This window comes from Mus musculus, chromosome 6 (genome assembly GCF_000001635.26).
Source record: "Mus musculus strain C57BL/6J chromosome 6, GRCm38.p6 C57BL/6J".
Classification (NCBI taxonomy): Eukaryota; Metazoa; Chordata; class Mammalia; order Rodentia; family Muridae; genus Mus; species Mus musculus.
The window spans coordinates 45895034-45919983 of record NC_000072.6 but is presented as its reverse complement, the minus strand read 5'-3'; the positions used below and the strand labels follow the sequence as shown (position 1 = coordinate 45919983).

Here is a 24950-nt window from a genome sequence, read left to right as displayed (position 1 = left end):
AACAAAGGCTGCTGGAAATTTTGAGAAATATAGGGTGATCAGATCACCAAAATACATCTCCTAATGGTACAGTCAGTAGTTATGAAAAATTGCTAATTAGCGTGATAGTTTCTTCTAGATTCACTACAATATAACACTCAGTACTTCTTTTTAGACCCAAGCAGGCTTTGAGATTTAAAACACTATATTAATTGACATTTTATTTTTCCTTTCTTCTGTTTATTTATTGAAAAGAGATTTTTTTCATACAATACATTCTGATTATGATTTGCATTCCTACAACTCCTCTCCATTCCTTTCCACCTCCTCAGCCACCACAATCCACGTTCTTTTTTTCTCTCTTTCAGTACAAACGGCATCTAAAAATAATAAAATAAAAAAATAAACAAACCATAATGAGACTAAAGAAATTAATAGAAAAAAAAAAAAAACAAGCCAAAGAAAAGGGTCCAGAAATGCATGTAGCCACAGAGACACAGTGAGCTGTTTGTACATTCAGAAATCTGAAGTTTCAACTGTCACAGAGAAGGGTAAGTATTAGCATTCATAGTGTATATCATATAAAGTGGTAGAGATGTCTTGATATGGTAGTATTTTTAAAAACATAGGAAAACAGAAATGTGCAGCCAAGGATTTAACAAAATAACCCATTATTTATATAACACATTATTATTTTTAAAATTTGTATATTTTGCAACTAATTTTCCTAAGCATGCAATCTTCCTTAGCAACATTTGGGTTCGCAGAGAGGAAGTGTGAGGAGTGGCTGTGTAATACCTAGACATGGGAAAACAGAGCAAGTCAGAAAGCTCATGCATCCACTTGCTTTATTTGAAAGTTTCAGAGAGAAGAATTTTCAGAGAGAAATAAATGCTTTTTTCCACTTAGGCACAATACATTTTATATATTTGAATACAAAATTGAAAGTCTGATTGAGAATTTTTGTCCCTGATACTTCCATTATACAGTTGGTATATCTGTACTGTCTGTCTCATGATTTACTTTGCTTTTCATTTTTGTTTCTAAAGATTAATTACAAGACCAATATTTCCCTTATTGACTCACTTTTACCAAACATACTTCCGTTGTGACCATTAACACCGATATCTCCTCCACAGATTGGGTATAAACAACAGAAGTCTGAATGGCACTGCTGACTAAAATGAGGATTGCCCATGAAAGCTGGTTTCCCTTTGCAATTAAGTTGCCATTGGCCTGGGAAAGTATTTATGTCCCTTGATTTCACTCTTTCTCTGTGGACTGTAATTTTCATATAAGTGTGAAAATGGAAGAAATAAGACAAAGACTAAATTTTACCAAAGAAAACATTAAGATTTGGGGATCTGCTTCAGTAGTTGAAAATTGAAATGGATTTTGAAGCTTTGTACTATAAAATAATACCATTCAAAATCCAGCCTTTATCTGAATAGATAGTATATAATAAGAACTTCCTAGAGGCTTGAGAAACATCTGACAAACTTATCATTGAAATATTAAAATTAAAAAAATCAATTTATAGCAGCCTGTTGGTTATACATTGCTGGTATTGGTTTTCTTCTGTTGTCTGTGATTTGTACACCTGCACGAGGTAGAATTTCTTTATTATTATTTTGGTTAACACAGCAGTCATGTAACTCAATGCTTTATAATCAGTAACTAGTGATATGCTATAATGCTAACTTTTTCTGTTATTCTTAGACTGATAACCCTATAAACTACATAAACACAGAGAGAAGATAATTTTTGAGATGCATTGTGAGTGCCTCACAAGATTAAGTTTAAAATAATAGTATTGAAGTTTTTAATACTTAACAATTTTCCAAATACATTCATTATTTCTATGACTCAAATAGCAATACAGATTGTTCATGATAGTAAGAAAACATTTCCATAAAGTACTAGATAATATGTATTTTAGGTTTCATATTCCACACATTTCTCTGTTCCATGTTTTCTATCCTTTAACTGCTCATATATAGTGGATAATCTGATCTTTTTGTATTACAAACAGATCTTTAAAACATAGGAATAGAGCACTGTTGACCCATGTGGTTGCTACATTTTACAAGCTTATCTCGTTGAAAGATTTTCTTTTTCCCTTTTGAGGGAGGTGTTAAAAACAAACCCAGGTTGGATGCATGCTTAGCAGGTGCTGTATCAATGAGCTATGCCATCATCAACTGAAGAAACTCTGAACTTAGAAATGCCTGTACTGCCTTCAGACAGGACCCAAAAGTCATTCCCCATTTGAAGACTTTGTAGCTATTTGGCATTTCAAAGTCAGGAAACTTCATTGAAAGAGTTTTAAAACATCGAAGCATGTAATTTATTAGACTATAGATTTAGAAATATTCTCTTTGTGGGATGTATGAACTAATGTTTCCTCTCAGGCACACTACCATAGGGTCTGAGGTGTGACTTGTAGCATATTTTATGGATAGAATAAATATATTTAGTCCATGTTAAAACTTCTAGTTTTTTCAAGAGACCTTCCATTAAAAGCCATAGCATGTTCAGCAATCTGATGAGATCTTGGGAGTTAAAGATTTTGCTTAATTAAAATTGAACCTATAATCCTTAGTCTTTGTGTAAATTGACATACATAGACCTCTTAGTGTCACTGATAGCAGTTAACTTAGGAAATTAGGAAGGAAACAGTAGGAAAGCAATAACATCAAACATGTTTTTTTCCTAATGTGGGCAATGGACTGCCAGTTACTACTCCAGTAGAAACCGTGTCTGTTCATCACTCTGATATTATAACCCACATTAGTTCATACATTCCACAAAGAGAATGTTTCTAAATCTATAGTCTGATAAGTTACATGCTTCGATGGTTTAAAACTCTTTCAATGAAGTTTACTGACTTTGAAATGCCAAGTAGCGACAAATCATTTTCCCTTGAATTCTCTTTGTGATTCTATTTTTTATTTTCTCATTCTAACAATTTATAGTAAAGTTAAATGGATTTGCCATTTTGTAGCATCACCATGACTTCCCAAGATATTCCTTGCTGAGGCAGATGCATAGAATGTCATTCTTTGTGTGTTGTACCTCTTGTCCACCTTTTCTGGCCTCTTATCCTAGAATCTCAACTCATTGCTTTTAATCCAGGTGGTCATACACATCCTGAAATAGGTATATTCCTGACCACACTTCCCAAATCCCAGCTATATAAGGTCACCTCACAGAATTCTAGACTATATCCTTTTAGTCTGTCTGTATTTAATCCCTCAAGTACTGGGGCCAGTGGTCAACAGCTACCCTCTTACTTCTTTGTGAAATGAATGAATAAAAACCTGTATGCCCCAATTTCTAGCCACTTATATATATATATTCTTGTTATTTCTATTCTCTATTTATAGTTCATAAGCCATATGCGTGATGATATTCCTACAAGTATAAAAAGATCATGCTGTTCTGATTCAAGAAGACACCAGAGTAATGAATAAAAATTTTCCAGAGTTATGAGGTTGTCATTATAATTATGCAAAATAGCTAGAAATCACAGGATTGTTTGAGAAATGGAAATGGTCATGCAAATTTCAAAGGATACATGTTAGCAGTAAAACAAAAATTAACTCTCGCACCTATGAAACCTAGTAAGTTCAGATAGGAGAATCACTTGAAGTTTGCTGAAAATACAGATTTGGGTCATGACCTGAGGAAAGTATGAGTCAGAGGTTGCAGAGTTCTACTGGATTGTAAGATGCAGTACTTTCTTTGGGAGCTACTGGTCTCCACTCAGATGACTATGCCTCTTTTAATTTTCTCAACATTATGCAAGTTTCATAATTTTTTTATATTTATTTACCACATAATTAACTTTACCTTTCCTTGAATGTAAGACTACGGACTTCCCAGTGTTTCTTGCATCTAGGGAGATATTGGTCATATTTTCATGTGCAATTTAAGCATTGGAACTTCAGTTGTCTTGCAGTGTAACATTTTACTGTACAACCAAGAGAAAATGTAAGTATTTTACAGTGCACATAAAACTGTGTCAAGCAGAACAAAAGTGAACTTCAAAACTGCTAATTGATCCATAGTGAGGTCAGGAGTTGATAAATAATTTCTGATTGAAAGGTGATAAATTAGCACCCTAGTATATAGGGAAAAGGGGGACCTGGTCAAGGAGGATATTAGACAGAGTACTTTTAAGTTTTGAATAGATTTTTATTTACTATTTTGTAAAAGCATTTATTTGTATGATACTTAAAGAAAAGTATATTAAAAACCAAAAACTAAGCATTCATGTGTATGAACACATGTGCATGTGTGTGTCCATGCATGTGTGCTTTTCTTGTGTGTGTGTGTGTGTGTGTGTGTGTGTGTGTGTGTGTGTGTGTGTGTGTGTGTAGCTTTAACATTCCTTCTCACCTCTCTGGCTCAGATCAAGTGTAAAATGAGTTTCCTTCTATAGTAAAGACATAGAGTCAGTTGAAGGATTAAGCTTATCTTTATACATAAAATCCAACCAGTTTCTTAAAGCTTAACCCTCCTGATACTAAACACAACAAAATATCTCAAATCCTCATGCAAAAGATATGATTCTGTACTGGAAATGGTGTTCAATAACTGGAATAAAAGAATAGCAAATGATCGCAGAGGGGGGTTCCTTCAAGTTTCCCTCCATGAAGCCCTATGGAAAAGGTCAAAATTTATTCAGTATACATGGCTTTCAAAAAGTTCAGTGTATGAATTCTGCTTCCTTTTATCTGCTTCTCATATGTTCTTATATGGCGCTTTGTTCTCTTCACATCTAAAGCAAGTCTTGAGCATGTCAGGAAAGTGGCAAATATCATCTTCAGGATATGATTTATGTTTTCTTGAGTTTATGGTAAGTGTTAATGCTATGAAGATGAGAACACACTCACTGAAAAGACATTGTAATAGATCTTTTATATGAACAACCTAACATTGTCACGAGCATGCAAACCGGAGAAGGGTCAAGTGCTGTTTAGTATGAAAATTAATAACTAAATTAATTACTGTTTTTAAATTTTGTATTCTAAAAACATAAAATCATTCATTTGGATAGCTTTATGCCATGAAATGCCAACACTTCTAATGCTAAATATATTGCTAACAAATATTTGTAATAGGTTTTCGAACTTAATATAAATCCATATCCTATTTAATATGAACATACAATTTGTCATTTTTACATTCTATTACATGACTAAAATCCAGTAATAGTTTTAGAGATACCCAGTAAAGAAAAATTATTTCCTAGTGCTGCAGAAACTAATACTTCATCATATATTTGAATATAATTTTATGGGGTTAGGGAAGGAAAACCCTTAACATAATATTTAAGTGACCTTCTTTCATTTTTAGGAGTGATAGCTCTCTACTGCTTTCTGCTGAAAATATTTCCAGAGAAATGTCATGGCAACTCTTTGCTCTCTTTCAATGTGAGCCTTGTCCTTATGATTTTCATTTTCACTAAACAAAGTGTTTGTTTCGTATGCATGGCTGTTTGCCCTGCATCTATGTGTCTCTTTACCATCAGTGTGCTGTGGTCCTCTAGGTTCCTTTGTAATGCAACTTTAAAACACTGTTAGCTACCATTTAAGTGCTGGGAAACTGAACATTGATTCTGGTTCCTCTATAAAGGCAACCTATGCTCCTAACCACTGAACCTCCTTTCCTTTCAGGCTTCTTATCCTTTCTTCTGCCAGAAAACACATATTCATAAAGAGTAGTCTTTCATTTGATTGTTTGTTTATTGTTAGTTTAATTTTTCTGAACATCCCCCACACTTAGTCACCTCTGTGAACCTTCCTCTTTTATCCATTAAGTTGCCATTATCATCATTCAACAGTTTAAATATGTCCCATGGTTACACGATTCCTTCCCTATTTCAAAAGTGAGATCATTTTAATTATCCTCTTTCAATTTTGTTTTCCAAAGTTTCAGAATATACTTAGTTGAAAATTCATCTATTTACAATTCTCTTAATTTTCTATCATCTCAACTTCCCTAAAGTTTCATCTTACTTTACTTTCCTAAATTTAATAAAATTTAATATAGATATTGCTTTTAAGCATCATTGGTAATTAGATAAATTTAAATAAAAATAATAGTAATACTGGGATTAAGGTTACTAAACTTCAAGAAGTTAAAAATATAAACATAGTCTTCAAAGAAAGTCAAAGGACTATGAAAACAATTTTTAGGGAACTCAATTTATGTTAGAATTGTAAAAATTTACAGTCAACGTGGTGAACAGTTTAGAGGCTCCACAAGCATAGTCAGCCATCACAGCAGTGAAGAAAATACAAGAATTTTGTTTACATAAAATTATGCATGTGAGCTTGTCTATTAGCTTCAAATGCACACAGTTGACAGTGTGTGTCAACTGATAAGTGGATAAATTAAGTCAAAAAGCTATAATTAACTCCTACCTGTTCCCTTTCCACAATCTATTAAGGAGTGATTCCTACCTGAATTGTCCTCCATCTTTCCACATCGTTTATCCTCTTTCTTTGCCATTGTACCCGTTCCAGTGTAATTTCTTTTTTTAAAAGATTTTTATTAAATAATATTTCTATTTACATTTCAAATGGTATGCCCTTTCCCAGTTTCCTCTCCAGAAAAACCCCTGTCCCATCCTCCTTCCTCCTGCTTCTATGACAGTGTTTCCCCACCCACGCATCTACTCCTGACTCCACGTTCTGGCATTCCCCTACACTGGGGTAACAAGCCTTCACAGGACCAAGGGCCTTCCCTCCCATTGATGCCCAACCAGGCCATCCACTGCTACATATGTGGCTGGAGTCATGGGTCCTTCCATGTGTACTCTTTGGTTGGTGGTTTAGTCCCTGGGAGCCCTGGGGGCTCTGGTTAGTTGATATTGTTGCTCATCCTATGGGGCTGTAAATGCCTCCAGCTCCTTCAGTCCTTTCTCTAACTCCTCCATTGCAAACCCCGTGCTTAGTTCAATGGTTGACTGCAAGCATCCACCTCTGTATTTGTCAGGCTTTGGCAGAGCCTCTCAGGAGACAGCAGTATCAGGCTCCTGACAGTAAGCACTTGTTGGCATCCACAATAGTGTCTGGATTTGGTAACCACAATAGTGTCTGGATTTGGTAACCATATATGAGATGAATCCCTAGGTGGAGCAGTCGCTGGATGCCCTTTCTTTCAGTCTCTGCTCCTGACTCAGTCTCCGTGTTTCCTCCCGTGACTTTTGTTCCTCCTTCTACGCAGGACAGAACTATCCACACATTGGTCTTCCTTCTTGAGTGAGCTTCCTGTGGTCTGTGAATTGTATCTTGGGTATTCCAAGCTTTTTTATCTAATATCCACTTATCAGTGAGTGCATACCATGTATGTACTTTCATGATTGGGTTACCTCACTCAGGGTGATATTTTCTAGGTCCATCCATTTGCCTGAGAATTTAATGTCATCATTGTAACTTCTAGTGTAATTTCTTTCCTTCAAAACCTTCTTCATCTTAAAATGATAAGTAAAAGAAAAATCAAGTGTCATTCATTTGAGGTAAATCTAGGAAACCCAATAAATTTTTTAATCTGTTTTAATGCATTGAATTATAACACATACTTTATCTTAATCTCCCAAACGACGTCCTATGCATCTATCTAGTCATCTTTTTCTCCTATCAATATTCTCCAATATTAATGATTTTAAATTCAAGCCTCCTTTATAAATTGTAAGAACATATTACTCCTTGGAAAACATGATATTTTCCATCCTTCAGGTGGTGATCTCATTTAGATTCCAGGACAAGGATGTCATGGTACCTGCTCTCCCATTTTCCAGATTATTCCAATTTCTGTCAAGTATCCCTCATTTTAAGACAAATATTTAGATCAATTCCTATAGCTCTATCTGTAGCCCTAAATTGGTATTTGCAAAGTGGGACAACATTTTTCAGCATTCTACTCTACATATTTATTTGAGGAGGTAGGAGGGGTTTCAAACCCATAGTCAAACATAAGCAGAAAGAACTTCCCTCTGCACATCTCCAAAGCCTTCTTCTTTTCTTATTTCCTTCTAAAGTTTGCTAATATTTCCATCCTCCTAACCTCCTATGCTGGGATCTTATGCCACATGAACCTCCTCCTGTGTGTCAGCCACTTTACATTGATGGGTGCCCCCACTTTCAAAGAACAGCTTCCTATTTGAGAGGCCACTGCATATTGTAGAACCTTCTTTATCCTTTTACAGCTCTCTGATACTCTCTTTCTCTCTCCATCTGATCATTTTTCCTCAAACCAGAGTGCATACTACAAGAGAAATCTATCTAAATTAAAGTCTCAATTTGCATGAACTTAATTACTTCATCCAAAGTATAGATACTTGCTTTGTTTACATGTTGCCAACTCAATAACTTAGAAAGAATAATTTGCACAATTATCACCCTTTGTTTTGTTTATAGGATGCTAAATGATTCACTTAACAGATTCTTCTTAACAAATTAGCAAAATTGACTTAGCTGAACAAATATATTTGTTTTATTGGTGCCCTACGGAGACACCAATGTTAGCTTGAGTCAGACCTGAAGTAAGTACACAATTGCAACTTCCAATTGGCAGAAATTCTATATTTTTTCATGCCTTTAATGCTTTCATTTTTTTGGCCAATAGAAGATTAAGCATCTCTTCAGCAGTATGTTTGATATTTGTACAGCTACACCCATGCTCTTCTATGCATATGAATAGTTTTGTTTTCTGTTTGAACTGAATAACTTGTAACTACAAATAGATGACCATCATTTTAACTTTGAAGCACATTTTACTCATCTAAGTAGGGAACTGCAACGACACAAAAAGGTACTACAGCAAATTGCAAATAAATCAGTCCTCTGATGTAAAGATCAGCGAAAATGCTGTTCACCATAATCCAGTTTTACTTTTGTGTAAAGTTCCAGAAAGAAGCATAGGTGATAAATGATGCACATTTGTTTAAGGCTAAGATAAAACTAAGAAGAAATTGGTTTTGCTAGCCAAGCACATAGAAAGATTCTGCAAGAAGAAAGGAACCTGAGGACTGTTTGGAATCAGACTTTTGAATAACTGACAATGAAAACAACCAAGTCTTAATAACTACTGAATTAGAATACAATGTTGCTAATCAGGTCTACTTTATTCAATAAATCTTTGTAAAATATACTATGGAAGCACACACTAGGAAAGTAGCCATCCTGGTGTCATCCTGGGTATTGATAAAAAAACCAAAAAACAAATAAAACTTCTAACATAGAAAAAGACAGCACAACCATAAAGCAAATGCTATCTGAGATTATATGTTGATCTCCATATCTAAATGTCATTGTAAATATGAAGTAATTATTTCATGTATTATAAAAATGTAATTATAAAACTTGCATAGATCTGTTAAATTTTCCACAGCTAACGAACATATATCATTTATAGTTTATCTGTGTTAGATTTTCTTTAATTTTTGTTGTATGTGATTAATATGCAAACATAAATCTGTGCTTTGTTCTCTTTTATTTTATTTTGATAGTTTAGATAGTAATAATCTTAAGCCATATCTTTCTGCTCAGTAAGGTTATATTTACCTGTTTTGCAAAGAAACATATGTATTGCAATGCTTTTTTGTAAAAGTCAGTATTGAATTTTTTATTCAAGAACTTCCAAGCAGAGTAAATAACTTACACTTTTAAGCCTTGAAAATTATCAAGTGAACACTTACATTGAGTTATCTTAGCTATTTACATGCCATTTCTACACATATACGCACATTGGAGAAGTGGAGAGTTTATTTCAAATGGAAATCAGTGTGTTTAATCTTTTTCCTTTGCATTTTGAAATGAATTATAATTACAAAACAGTTGACAAATAATATAGAGGGAATTTTCTTTTCTGTTTCTAATGCTAATCAATTACTTTTCAATCATCAAAGCCAGTAACCAGGCATGGTAACAGTATTGTTAACTGAATCATAGAGTTGGTCAATTTAACATTGTTATTATTGTTATTATTATTATTATTATTATTATTATTATTATTATATGTATTTTTGTAGCCCAAACTTGATTTTCCTCGCACAGTCTCAGGGGTAACAAGTGTGTCCCAGCATTTCCTTCTCAATTTAGCTAGTTTTTATGTGAAGCTCATATTGTTTGTTCAGGTGGCTGGTATGTGTAAGTTTTTTCATTCATAGTTTATCATAACTATTGTCACTGCTACAATTGTGAAATGGAAGTGACATCATTTGAAAGTCATATTATTCTGATATTATACCTAACACTACAAATTGAGAGAATGTGCTGAGAGAAATCCAGTTTTGCATTTACTTAAGAATTTGATTCATACTATTCTGGTGCGTGACTTCCTTTCTCATCTCATGATTTTGTGTCTTAGTCTTTCCATTGCTGTGATAAAATCCTATAATCAAAAACAAGTTGAGGAAGAAATGATTTATTTCATCTTAAAGTCTGAAATCCATCTTCCAAGGAAAATAGAATAAGAACAAGACAAGGCCTTGGAGACAGGACCTGGAGGCAGGAACAGAAGGAGGGGCCATAGAGGAACACAGCTTTCTATAGATTCCTCCTCATGCTTGTTCAGCATACCTTTTTATGCAATCCAGGACCACCTACAGTTGGCTAGGCCCAACCATTAAAACATATAGCTTACAGGCTTACCCACAGACTAATCTTTTTTTGTTTGTTTGTTTGCTTTGTTGATGTTGTTTTTTTGTTTTTGTTGTTGTTGTTGTTTGGTTGGTTTGTTTGTTTTTTGAGACAGGGTTTCTCTATGTAGCCCTGGTTGTTCTGGAACTCACTTTGTAGACAAGGCTGGCCTTGAACTCAGAAATTTGCCTGCCTCTGCCTTCCAAGTGCTGGGATTAAAGGCATACGCCACCATGCCTGGCTCCACAGACTAATCTTATTTTCTCAAGTGAGGTTCCCTTTATTCAATTGACTCTAATCTGTGTTATGTTAATAAAACAAACAAACAAAAAGAAAACAAAACAAAACCCTATTCAGTACATATAGTTTTTGAGTTTTACTAGAACCTAAGTGTTATATTAGGCACAGAAAGCAGATAAAATAAACTATGCCTAAAGACTATGGCTGTTATTACTAAAACAACCTAAATTGAAAAGGCGAGCAGAATATAATACAACTTTTGGGAAGTGAAGAGAGGAGACAAATAGTAGCTTATCTCCTGGTAAGTCTCATACATGCTTATGCACACTAGGAAACAAAGCATTTTGCGTAATGGAGGAAAACAATCAGCGAGGATAAGCATTTTGTAAGAATCATTTCATTGGTAAAACCATTAGCTTGACATCATGAGGACTTATTAGTGTCTCTCACAGTGACTGCAGGTTTTCTGAGAAGGCAACTGCTAAGAAAATAATACTTGAGGAATATAAGAACCTATACTTAGATGAGTGTGTATAGGGCCAAGCAGGGAAAGAACAGCAACTAACTAAGTCAACTTGGAAATGAATAGATGCTCAACCTCATGACTGCAACCTGTTGCTAGAAGTTCAGGAGAAGGTACAAAAGCAAAACAGAAGGCATCACACAACAACATGCAGGGTTCTTTTGATTGCGGACACACTGTTCATCCTTAAAAATCAGTGTGAACATCCTGTATGTTATGAGGCTCTCCGGTTCTACAAGAAGATAAAGTAGTAGCTAGACCTAAGGATGCATGAAAGCTCTCAGCAGCGTTTCTTGTAAAATCAGACTGATCTACAACTAATTAAAAATAAAATTTTAGTGAAAAATAGGAAATGCTAAATGTCATAAGTGGTTTCTTGCAATAATGAAATCTTAGTGATGAAGTTTTTTCCTATAAGGTAGAATTTCCCATCAAATGTAGGCACAATTAGTGAAGTAAAACACGAAATCTAACACTTCCACAGCAGTGGGTGATGTGCCCTAAAATTGAATGCCATGCTAAGACTCTGAACGCCATACTTTATTATGCCAGTATTAATGTAGAAATGAAGAGGACAACATTTTGTACCACAGCATCCAGGGATATAAGGTATTTATTTAAACTACCTCTGCAGCCTGAATAGATTGTATGAGTGATTAATTTCATAGATTAACTGTTACTTTACACTCTGCTATAAAGAGTAAAGCTATAGTTTATCCAGTTTCATTCAAAATGGCCATCACTGTGATATCTGATGAATATGAAATAATGTACTTTCCTGAGAAAGCAGATGCCCTTGAACAGGTTTTCAATGTAAAAGAACAAATAGAAAATCTGTACAAAAATGATTAAATAATGATACACTCTGTATAAATATGTTATTCTGAATAGAATGATTACTAAGTATATTGTGTGATTATCGTTCCCTTTTCAGTATGTAAATCTAAACACTGGAACAAGCGAGGCTATTGTTCTACCACAGATTAATCTCCAGTCCTACCCCTTCTACTCTTGACTAAAATCTCTTACACCATGCACATACAGACATTACTAATCAGACTCAGTGAGTTATATTTTACAAAGTAGAAAAATTATGAAAAGAGAGGACATGAAGAAGACTTGAAAGGAAGAGGAGGGTGAGAGTGGTGGATGATAACAAATATGTTGTAATCATGAAATTCTTGAAGTATAGTAAATAAAATTAAAAGAAATGCTTTAACAAAGTAACCCAAAGATCTTTTTGACATATATATTAATAATATATTAATTATGTAAAAACATGAATCAGAGAGCAAAACATTTATGTAGAACAAAAATTATCTCACTGGGGAATTTTGCTATGAAAATGTAAATATATTTCATGTTACCCATTCAGAGTAACTTCTGGAGGTTTGGAAGGCAGTTGTCTAAAAGTGTACTTCTGCAGTAGTAGATTTCTTAATGCTGAGGGCAGACCTAGAGGGCATTGTAGATTATGTCTGGCAGTGAGTGGCTCACTCTGCTCTTATAGTGAAGGCAGAAAAAGAAAATGGAATTTGAGACTCTATCTCTCTGTAGTAAAAAACTACTAAGCTACTGTTTTTCAGCAAACTGCAACAAAGAGTACTGCCCAGTCTAGATAGGGCTTGCAGAGAAATCCCAAAGGTTAGGAGACTGTAGAATCTTCCTATAAAGAGCAGTCTGAATAACCTGAATTTCAATTAAAGATGGGAAAACACAGGTACACAGCAATATATATTCATTTATAAATCAATAGCTAGTGATTTCTATGCTATACAGGAGAGTTCATTCTTATATATTTTGAAACCTAAAATGTATTTGATGAAAGCAAGTTGTCATCAGGTTTTTTAATACATGAAGCTCAGAAGAATTATGTGATTTGTGTTCTATAAAAAATATTGAGAGAGATAAAAAGTTAAATATGATATAGTCAATTTGGCAAATAAATATACATGTGTGTGTAAAAACAAATAGTATACACACTCTGGATGGCTCTATATGTATACAAAATAATATATGCAAATATATGTATACACATACATACCAATATATACCATATATATACACATATATATCACATATACACACACACATATGTGTGTGTATATATATATATATCACAAAGTGAATTATACTAATGGGCTAATGGGCATAGGATAAAAGAAGAGGGTTTTTTTATGCTTTAGGGACTTGACGAATCTTGAATACACTTTTATGGACCCCACTTCACTGTAAGTTGTAACATGTTCATATGTGTAAAGCAAGACATTTGACATACCTGTAGTGACTCCAGATATCATTCATGTCAAGGGATACCACTTGCCATATTGTTGAGGTTTAAACTTTTATTATGCTAATACTGCCCTCAGGGATGAGGCACAAAGTGATGCTATTTTGGCTTGCTCCTTAATTTAGAATTACTGGTTGAATAAAGATGCTGACAGCCTATAGCTGGGCTGAAGAGAAGTAGATGTTGGTTCCCAGCCTTATGGGTATATATCACGAAGAGAAGAAGGTGATGAGAGATGATGCGGTAGGGTAAGTGAGTCATGAAAACATAGCCACGAAGACTGACCAATTGGAGTTAAGAGGTTCTCAGACAGAACATAGCAAGTTATAATTCAGGGTTATTGGCAAGAAAGTAAACATTATAGCATAGAGGATAGATATCTGCCCAGCTCTAGTGTTTTAAAGGCATATTATGTATACAAAAGTTGTGTGTCTTTTATCTGGGAACTGAATGATCAAAGGCAAGGTAGAAATGCCTGACCATGATTAAATATGTACTACAACAACATGGTCTGAAATACACATGTCATTTAAGATTTAGCTAAAATTAAGAATAAAAATGCATGCATAAGCTTATTCAATAATCATTATGACTTGTACTTATTGAATTCTGATTAACACCACACAGGTACAGGTAGGTTCCTCCTCCCTTTTGCTTTGGCACAGTAAAAAAAAAAAAAAAAGTATTTTAATGTTAACCTTGTTTTAAAAAAAAAAAAACTGATGCTGATAATTCGATATTCTGGCACTGTATGAAACGAGAAATGTACTTGAGCTATCTGTTCTCTACATTCCCACTGGACCCAGTCTCTTTGAATATATAGACCCCAGTACAATAAGGATGGAAAATTAGTAATGTTATCTTTGGATATATAGAACACAATACAGTGAGGGTGTAATGTTATTGACATTATGCATCAGATAGATTGTCTTCCTAAAATCCCCAGCTGACTTAAGTGGGTGAACTCTAATTAACTAGAGCTCTGTCTACCAGGGAACCCAGCCAAGTAGTTCTGAGATATGACCAGTGGTCCAATAAAGCAGTTATTCACTGGGTACATGCCATAGCCTGGCAACACCTGTCATTTCAGCACAGACACCATTAGCAGCATTACTTTTCTATTGTATTGCATCTGAGTTTCAATTATTCATGGTTTCGGTAAAATGTATAGAGTAACAGAAGAATATTCTAAAATAGCTGACTTGAATCTTCAAAAACAGTTCATGCAGACATTTACATGTAATTTCACGTATGTTTATTTTGTGTGTTTGTGGTGGTGTTTCTGTATGTGTATTGCATGTGTTGTATTAGTGTAGATATACACATGTGCATGTAGGTGTAATGCATTTGTGCACATGGGTGTGGAGGCCAGAGGGTAATGTTGGATATTACTCCTCAATTAATACCACTGTTATGTTTTGAGACATGATATCTCAGTGATTCTGAAGCTCATCATGTTGGCTAGAATGGCTGACCACTGAACCTGAAGGATCCACCTGTCTCTATCTGACCCTCACCAATTGGGTTGCAAGTGCAAGCCTGACATAAATTTTAATGTTGGTTCCAGGGATCCAAACTCAGGTCCTGAAGCTTTTTCTATTTCTTTTCCTTTCTTTCTTTCATTCTTTTCCTTTTCCTTTTCCTTTTCCTTTTCCTCTTTTCCTTTTCCTTCTCCTTCCTTCCTTCCTTCCTTCCTTCCTTCCTTCCTTCCTTCCTTCCTTCCTTCCTTCCTTCCTTCTTTCTTTCTTTCTTTCTTTCTTTCTTTCTTTCTTTCTTTCCTTCCTTCCTTCCTTTCCTTTCATCTTCCTTTCATTTCTTCTTTCTTTCCTTTCCTTTCCTTTCCTTTCCTTTCCTTTCCTTTCCTTTCCTTTCCTTTCCTTTCCTTTCCTTTCCTTTCCTTTCCTTTCCTTTCTCTCTCTCTCTCTCTCTCTCTCTCTCTCTCTCTCTCTCTCTCTCTCTCTCTTTCTTTCTTTCTTCCTTTCTTTCTTTCATTCTTTCTCAAGTATATAATGAAACATATCTCTAGTTACAAATAAGTATATAAAAACTTTCTGTGAGTACTGAACACATAATGTGGGAAAAACTTATTCTGTGATCATCACCTTTCCCTGAGCACTGTGCTTCATCAACACTATGCCACTCCATTTTATTAATTTTATTTTATGCCCTTCACTTAGTCATTTTCTCATCTTATTTATGATACTCAGAGTCCCCACTACTTAAACCCTAGCAATCATTACAGATCTACATAAACCACTACCTCATTTAAGACACTATGTAAACTAGAACTAATATGCTTCATGTCTTTCATTAGGTCTAAAATGTCCTACTTTGCACTTCAGATTTGACACATTTGACTATTCTTGTATTATATTTAAGACAGATCAAGCAGAGATGAAATATATATATATATATATATATATATATATATATATATATATATATATATGGCCTTCCTTGTGATAGAGAAGATCCTTGTGCGTAAAGTAAGTTAACAATACATTGGTAAATAAGATGATGCCAATGTTAAGGGAGTTTTATAATACTGGTACCTTTACTATTATATTAGACATGTTTGAAACTTAACATTTAAAATAATCCTTTTAGAGAAAAATATGTAGAAACGATGCAAGCTCTGAATGTATTCCTGGTGGGTTCATCTTTTGGTGGGGGCTTGTTGTGAATGATTTTAATTGCATTTGCAATTTTTGAGACTTCAGAGCTGTCACCAATCTATCTATTGTTCAGTCAACTGATATATTCCTTTGCTGACTATTAAAAGGACCATACCATAGAATATGGTCCTAAGGAGAAAGCATGCTTCCAGAGAATAGGCACATTTTGAAATGGGTTTGGGCACTCAAAGCAGCCATCTTGAATAAAGACATACTGGCAAATTTTTAAGTACCATGAAGAATTTAACATGTACATTTGTAAATGTTAATGGATGCTTAGGAAGCAGGTCATTATAATACTTGATAAAGATTTGCATTCACTTCTTTCTATCCCTTGATTAAGGTGTTTTTGTATTTATTTAATTATTTTATGGTGGAATCTTATCATATAGCCCTAGTTGTCCTGGAACTCAGTATATCAACTAGGCTGGCTTTGGCCTCACAGAGATCCACCTGCCTATCCCTAGTGATAGCTGGAACTAACAACATGAATGATCATATCTGATCAAATGACCTATTTTATCATGCATTTTTTTTTTTGCTTTGAGGTAACTTTGCTTATATACACTGAAAACAAATTATTAGTAAGTAGATAGCAATAGTATTGAGTTATTCAAATGACAAAACATATATAGCCTTTCTTCAATGGATATTTATACAAATTATCTACAAGGAATTAATATTCATTCTACCTTTAACTATAGCTTAAAACTAGTGTTTGGTCATTTGTAGAAGGTGATGACTGTAGATCTCCATACCAAAATGACTTTCTCTCCATCCTGTTTGGAGGACCACAGTTTTATTTCTTTGTTTTATTGTCTCATTATCTACACAGATGTCAATGTTTACTTGGATCAGACAGTCAGTTTCTAAGATAGAATCCTTGAAATTGATTGTGACCTTCAATTTATATCAAGGGTTTTCATAGACATTATTTGAAGTAATGGATTGTTTCCCTCAGAGGTAACTGTGAATAAATTTCCAATGATTTTTCCAATCATAAATATCTCTGAGAAAAGCATGAAGAAAACATTTGTTTGCTTTTACTCTTTCTGTTAGTACTTTCCATAGTGATGCTATCCCCTCGGGGTTGGAGATGGCTCAGTGGTTAATATCACTTGACCTTCTGAGAGAGGATCTAGTGTCAATTCCTAGAACCCACATAGTAGCTCATAACTGTATGCAACTCCAGTTTCTGGGCATCCCTATCCTTGTTCTGGCCTCCATGGACATGAAACACATGCATGATATACATACATACATACATACATACATACATACATACATACATACATACATATAAGCATTCATATATGTAAAATAAAACAAAGAATCCTTAAAAAGTTACCTGCCCCCTAGTTAAAGCTCCAATGAGCTGTGTAAGATATATTGAAAACCAACTTTGATTTAAAGCAAGTCAACAATCTGTTGTGCATCCTGAGGTACCATGGTGTGCTGGAGCCCCAGAAGGTCCAGCACAGGAAGACAGTTGGGTAATAGTCTTTACCAGTTAGAAATGTACTGCAGTAAAGAGCACTGGACAGTTTCTCATGTAGCTTAACAAACCGATGTCAACTTTATTATTTCACTGACCATATAGAATATTCTTCCATATCTTTATGTTAAAATTATTAACAATGCTTATTTACTTTTATTGTGTGTGTATGTATGAATGGCTGCTTTATCTATATGTATGACTGTGTAACATGAACATACAGCAACCAGAGGAGCCAGAAGCGATGTCAGATCTCCTGGAGCTGAAAATACTAACATTATAAGCTTCCTTGTATGCTCTGAGAATTGAATTCAGGTCCCGTGGAAGAACATCCATTGCTCTTACACACTGAGACATTTCTTCATTTTTCTGTTTATGTTTTAGATCAGCTCTAGATTCTTGCTGCTTTCCACAGTAATGATTAAACAGATAATTAATATGTCTTTACTATTTACTTACAATGAATCATCTTTTTAAAAACCTGTTTGACTTTATATCTGAAAATACATGATAAAAAGATTTGTGATGCTGCCTGGAATGGCTGGGTAAGCCTGAGACAAACCCCAGTACAGTGCCTTAGGGCAGATCACACCAGAGACAATCCTGCCTTAGTTACATAAGGCATAGGTGGAGCACAGCACTCGTGAAATGACCCCAGACACCTATAGGCCCCGGGTGCTATTAAAATGTTCAAGCAGGTTATAGAGAGATGGAAGAGAAGCAGAAGCTTATGGACACAATGAAGAGAGGTAAAACGGGAGACTCAAGGTTAGTAAGGAACAATCTGATATTAGTATCCATTGATGTTACCTGAGACCATGGTGAGACCCTGACCTGTCCTGCCACAGAGGAATTTATATGGTTCCATGGCTCTGCAGCAAAGCAGGTATGTTACCATCAAAAGCTAGGCAGATATTCCTGGTCTGGTCTGCCACCTGGGGCTGTGTTGATGTCTGAGGGATGTGCAGAACATTGTAGGCACTGTGGCTTCAGGATCTGGAGAGCTTGGATCATAGACCCTGTACCTTGCTTGGCAGCACAGTAGATCTGGCTCTGGATTCAGGGATTGCGAAGAGGGCATGAGCATGGGCGATCTGGCCATGTCATGTGCCAGCAGCAACATTGGCTGAGCTAGCCTGGGAAGTGCTGAAGAGCTTGCCCTTGTGGTGTGGGGCATGGAGACCCAGAGCAATGACCACCTCAGCTACCGCCACCCAGAACTTTGAGTTATCCAGCACCAACATTTACCTCATCTATGAACTGCTAGAACACATAAAGGAACATGTCCTATAGATCCAAATCTGCAGGATCTCCATGACACAGGGCAACAATACGGTAACTAAGGGTAGTCTAGTGAGGATCCAGTATTGATGGTGTAACAGAAGTCAGAAGCCTTAAATTAGATCAATGGCTCATTTCAATGAACATTTTCAAGTAATGTGCTATGGGCAAAAGGGTACACTATGTAACACCCTGTGACACACTACAGCTTAAACAGTGAGATCTTTCCCCCTTTTTGGGGGGCGGGTGGAGGGTTGCAAAGGCAAGGAACAAGTACAAATGGATAGGGAGACTAGTGGGATTGGAATGCATAATGTAAAATCAAAAGGAATCAATAAAAAGTTAAATTAAAAAGAATTTTTAGAAAAATTGGTCTTTTCTTATAGTTTGCTAAACCTTTAACATTGCTTTTTGGAGTAGAATTATGCACAGAAGATGTAAGATAAATATATGGCCATATATGTTTGTATGAAAGTATTCTTATATAACACAGTATAATGAACTGTGAAAATCATATAAAATATAAAACAAAAATTAAATTATTTAAAATTAAATTATGAATGCTAAAATCTTTAATTGTTTCAAACTTAATCTGTACTTGAAATGATTTTATACAATTAACATTAAAGTGTATGAGCATTTCAGTATTTTTCATTCAAAATAGGCATTTATATCACAAACAGTAAAAGGTATCATAATAAAATAATTACCATAACTAGGACAAAAAATTCCTCAGTAGAGAATACTTGAAAAGGTATTTCACAACAATGTATATTGTTTAACATTACAGCTCAGGAAATGGCAAGAGTTATTCGGCTTTTGAGTCCATTGATATGTAATAATGTGGAAGGATATAGTCTGATATAAACAGTGATGAAGAGGAAGAAGAAGAGAAGAGAGAAGGATGTAGGTGAGAGGAAAGACTGGGGCATGTGGTAAAAGTGGAAACAGAGCACAAGAAGAAAGATAGCTGCTTTAAAGTGTGATCTAGTCTTAATTATAGTCCTGGAAATGATGGCATCAACTATATATATATATATATATATATATATATATATATATATATATATATATATATATATATATATATATATAGTGTACTCTAGGTTATATTACTCAGAGAGTATTAAGTATAATCTTGCTGGGTTTTGTTTTGTTTTGTTTTTTTTATTTGAGAATCTTGAGAACTAATACACCTGCCTGACTGAATCAAGACTTCTCACTTCTCTATGCCAGAAGCCGCTGCTGCTTTCTTCTGGTAAAGCCCCTACAAAAGCCTGGGTTCTGGGAAAATGGTGTGTTCCCTTTTCAGTTTCCAAAGCAAGTTGATAGGTCTCAAGTTTCCAGCTTCCTGGGACATCAGCGTAGCCACACATCCCTCAATCTGCTTAATGGGTACAGCTTATCTAGGTGTATCTTCCTCAGTAACCTCACATTGCACATTCTTGCCATGGAGTTCCCTCCCCTACTCTTTCCTCCCAAGAATCAAAACCAGCTTTGCTTTAGCCTCTTGCTGTAATCTTTACCTTCCTCTGGGATTTGTAAGAAGGTATGTTGCACTCTGCTTCATGGACCTGGACTCTCATCAGAACCGCAGCCACTAAACTATGGAGTTTCACAGGAACCTGAACTTTATGCAGAGTCCTCAGGGTGCTGCTATGGATATGTCAAACTGTCTTTTAATATACTTCTCATCCATAAGAACAATCTTGTTAGCGTCATATCTGAATCTGAACTAAGACCTGTCTTGCTTTGTTTCAAGAACAGCTTGCAGGACACATGACATTCACATGTCATAACAGCAGGCTTATCTTGTTGAGTAGTGTTTGTAGGTGACTAATTTTCTCAATTACCTCTAGAAGATCTACTCTTACATGTCTGTGGTGCTGTTGCTTAAATCCTTCTCTCCGTGGAAAAACAGTCAGAAATTTTGCAGGCTAGTATGTATTTTAAACATCTGAGCTTTCTGTTAACCATAACTTCCCTATTCAAACATGTCTCCAGATATGATATGTTTTATAATCTCTAATTTGAAAACTGAATCTTAGACACTTTGGCAAATCCATGAGAAAATACTTTAAGATTGGACTATCTATCAATACTCCATTTGAGGATCAGCTATAAGTCCTTCATATGCAAACCATTATTACTGAAAACCCCTAAGGAAAAAGTGGATAGTGTGGCTTTGCAATCATTAAAATCACAGACATTATTGTATGGTTTTAAAGTCTTTTATTCTACACATCATCCTTATACTACTCTGGAATGGGAAAGGAGTTGGAGGATTCCAATTCCAAAAAAGCGACCTTTTAGACTGGACCTCTTTCAGATATTTTTTAACCTGTTAATTTCATAAAAACATGGGCATTGAACTCAGAACTGACGTGTTTGATCTTAAATACCTAGACAAGCAAGTAGAATGTTGTGTACAAACTTTATTGCTCACTGATTTTCCTGTCTCCAGTATGAAAAGAGTCACGTTTGCTAAAGTCAGCAGAGAAGTGTGAACAAGGTTTTGAAATGTCATAGCTTTAAACTACTGGGATCCAGAGATTAAGTTGCAGACATTCCAGTGTTCAGTGGAGGTGAGCATAGCACAGTGAAAATAAGGTTAGTACCTCTAACATACTCAGTTAGAGCATACATGGAGTGTCCTGCACTTTATTATCACATCCACTGTGGAGAAACAACAGGAGACATACCCTTGAAAGGAAGTAGTCAAGATCGGGTGTGTACCCTCCTAGCTCTTACTACATAACCATACATGAAGGAGTAGGTTGTACATGAGTTTGAATTTAAGATTGAAAATTGTAGAAAAAGAAGTAAGTTGATTTATAGCCTTTCAAGATTTCTAGTCTTCAGTGATTTTTCTTTTTCTTTTCTTCTTGTCTTCTCACATATTTTAAGCACAAAAGAATTCAGGGTTCAAAAGCAAGAGGGACACAGGAAACAAATATGCAGATGCAAAGGAGACTTAATGACTTAAGCCCATGTTGTGATAAAAATGTATAATTAGGGATTCAAGAATTACCCCAACTTTTTCATCACAAGGACAGAATGGAGGTCCTCTTTACCCAGTCGCAGCTAGGGGGATTGTATTATTGCTGGCACTTCTTGCTAAAGAAAATGAGTTTTGATGTTAGAGGGCATGGTGTTTTCAAGTTGATCATTTTTAGAAATAGAATTCAGTCTCTTGGTTGATGTCAACATTGGCAATCCAGACTAAAGAAAACATTACCTGTTGGATCTGAAAGCCAAAGAACAAAATATGATTTAAACTAAGATTGTGGGAAATAACCCAAGAGCCTCAAGTTTCCTCAGTTGTTCCAGCAACCCTTTTAGGCCCAATTTACCAAGGTAGGCCAGAGTGTCCTGACAGTATGCCACCAGACCAAAACATCCCTAGGCTTCTGTATACTCAAAATGAGGCTAATTAAACTACATCCACTACTGCTTTCACTTTTGAGTTCTAAATTTTATAGGAAGTCAATACACAAGACCAAAATCTGGCCAGAAGTACCTCAAGAAAGATACCAGATGCACTGATATGTTCTAAGAAATTAGCTTCTTAATGTTTACGAAGCACTTTTAATTTATATGTATAGGTATTTTGCTGACATGGATGTCTGTGTACCATATCCATACAGTGCTTCTGGAAGCCAGGATAGGCTGTCCGATTGCCTGAGTTATGGAAGATTGTGAACTGTCATGCTCCTGAGAAAAACAGAACTTGGGTCCTTTGGAAGAGCATACAGTGCTCCTAACCATTTAGCCATCTCTTCAATCCCTACAATATAGGTTTATGTCACATTTTAAAGGAATGATTTGAAAAAGTATGTTTAGCATTAGTAATGTAAAATTGTGTATTAATTTTCAGGCATCTCAATTAGAGAAGTCAACAGAGAATAACACACTAGCATGCATATTAATAAACACTTGAAGCAAAGAAATGCAGAAACTATAAGGACATGTTACAGAAGAAGGGACATTATTTAGGGATTTTCTACTCTGCTTTCTGTTGCTAATTACTTGAGAAATTCATTGCTGATTAACCTTGTCTAAACCCAAAACTGTCAGGAGTACTAAATGCTGTGGGTATTAAATAAACCTACTCAGTCTAACCAATTGATAGTTACAATGGAGTGAAAGATGTCAGTAAGAGAACAACTAAACACAAGTTATAGCAAAAAATTAAACAATAGATACATAGATTATTAAATTATAATAGAATTTATTTTATCCCTGCTATCTTTTATAATTTGAGCTAAATAAAGTTATCCTTTTTTGTTTAAGTATGACTATGCATTTATTGTTAAATATTCTAGTAATGATATCATGGTTTCTATATTTTATACCAGTGGATATAAAATAAGATTATGGTAAGCCATTGCTCATCAAATAGATAACTCCAAATTCACTCTCCCAAAAGTTATCCTGATTAAACTCATTAAGTCTCAAAATAAAAATAAAAAGTTATGAACATAGGAAAGGAGCTTATAAGAAGGAAACAGGAATATACATATATGTATATATACATACACACACATATATATGTATATACATGAAGAAAATTAGAGAGTGAATTTATACATTCATGAAACTGTCAAAAACAGAGTCAAAATTTAAAAATCACAACTAATACAAATTACTGAGCATTCATTGTTTTAGCAAATCAGGATGTAACATAAGTAAATTTGATACAACTAATATGTAATATAAAATATACATTATATATTATATAAATATATTGTATGAAAACATATGTATTGTATTTCTTATATAATCTATATAAATATAAAATATATAAATACAATTATTTATAAATATGAATAGTATAATATAAGGTAAATAATGTAATCAAATATAATTATATAAAATATATAATATATGCTAAATATATAAATAATATGTATATTATGTAAATATTACTAAATATACGTATTAAACATAAATAAATATATGCATAAAATATTATCTTGGAAATCTGGATTACATTGTGGTTAGATTATGGTTGACTATCCTGATTTATATTCTCTTCAGGAAAATGTTGTCTAAAATACAGAATAATTAATAACCAAATGGAAAAGGAATGTACATATTGGTCATTTAATGAGTTCATTCATTTAATATCTAAAGCGAGTCTAATTAAACAGCAACGTATTTTCTTGTTTAAAGATATCATTATTCTTCTGAGGTCATGTCATAACCATTTTCCTTCCAGTCATAAATCATAGTCCTTCTAAAATTCAAAATGAGGTACTACACATTTATTGTTTTAAGTTGTATTTCTCCTGTCAAAAATATCATGTATATACAAATCACATTGTGGTAGAAAAACATAGTGTTTGTGTTATGGTAGATTCTAAGCTAACATGGATGGAGCTGAATACTAAGATAAGCAACAAATTCTATCAACAATACCAATAATATGTGTTGTAAGTGTTTGGAGAAGGTAGAAAGCTGTGGATATTTTAAGTTAGATTCAGAATGAAACAAGAAATATAATTAGATCCTGAAAAAAATGTATGGAGTAAGGGGATAAATAAAACTTCAATGTGTTCATGTGAAGAACATCAGTGTCACAATATTAGCAATAGTCTAGATCAAATGGATGTTCAAAAAATAATTAATTGCTCTGAGATAGATGTAGAAATTGCAACCTTATGCTGAAGACAAATGAAATTTGTTTCTATTTGATTCAGAATTTCCTATTTTTCTCTAGGTTGTCAATATTTCTTTTGAGTTGAATGACTAAAACTGCAAACAAAGGATATTTTAGAGTTATTCTGCACAAATGGTCTGGACCTTCCTGTAT

The 24950-nt window shown here is 34.4% G+C and overlaps 1 protein-coding gene across 1 annotated transcript in view; it reads right to left on the bottom strand.

Annotated features, from left to right (window-relative positions):
* Cntnap2 (contactin associated protein-like 2) overlaps positions 1-24950 on the bottom strand; it is a 2241333-nt gene that overhangs the window by 1381410 nt on the left and 834973 nt on the right. The window lies entirely within an intron of this gene.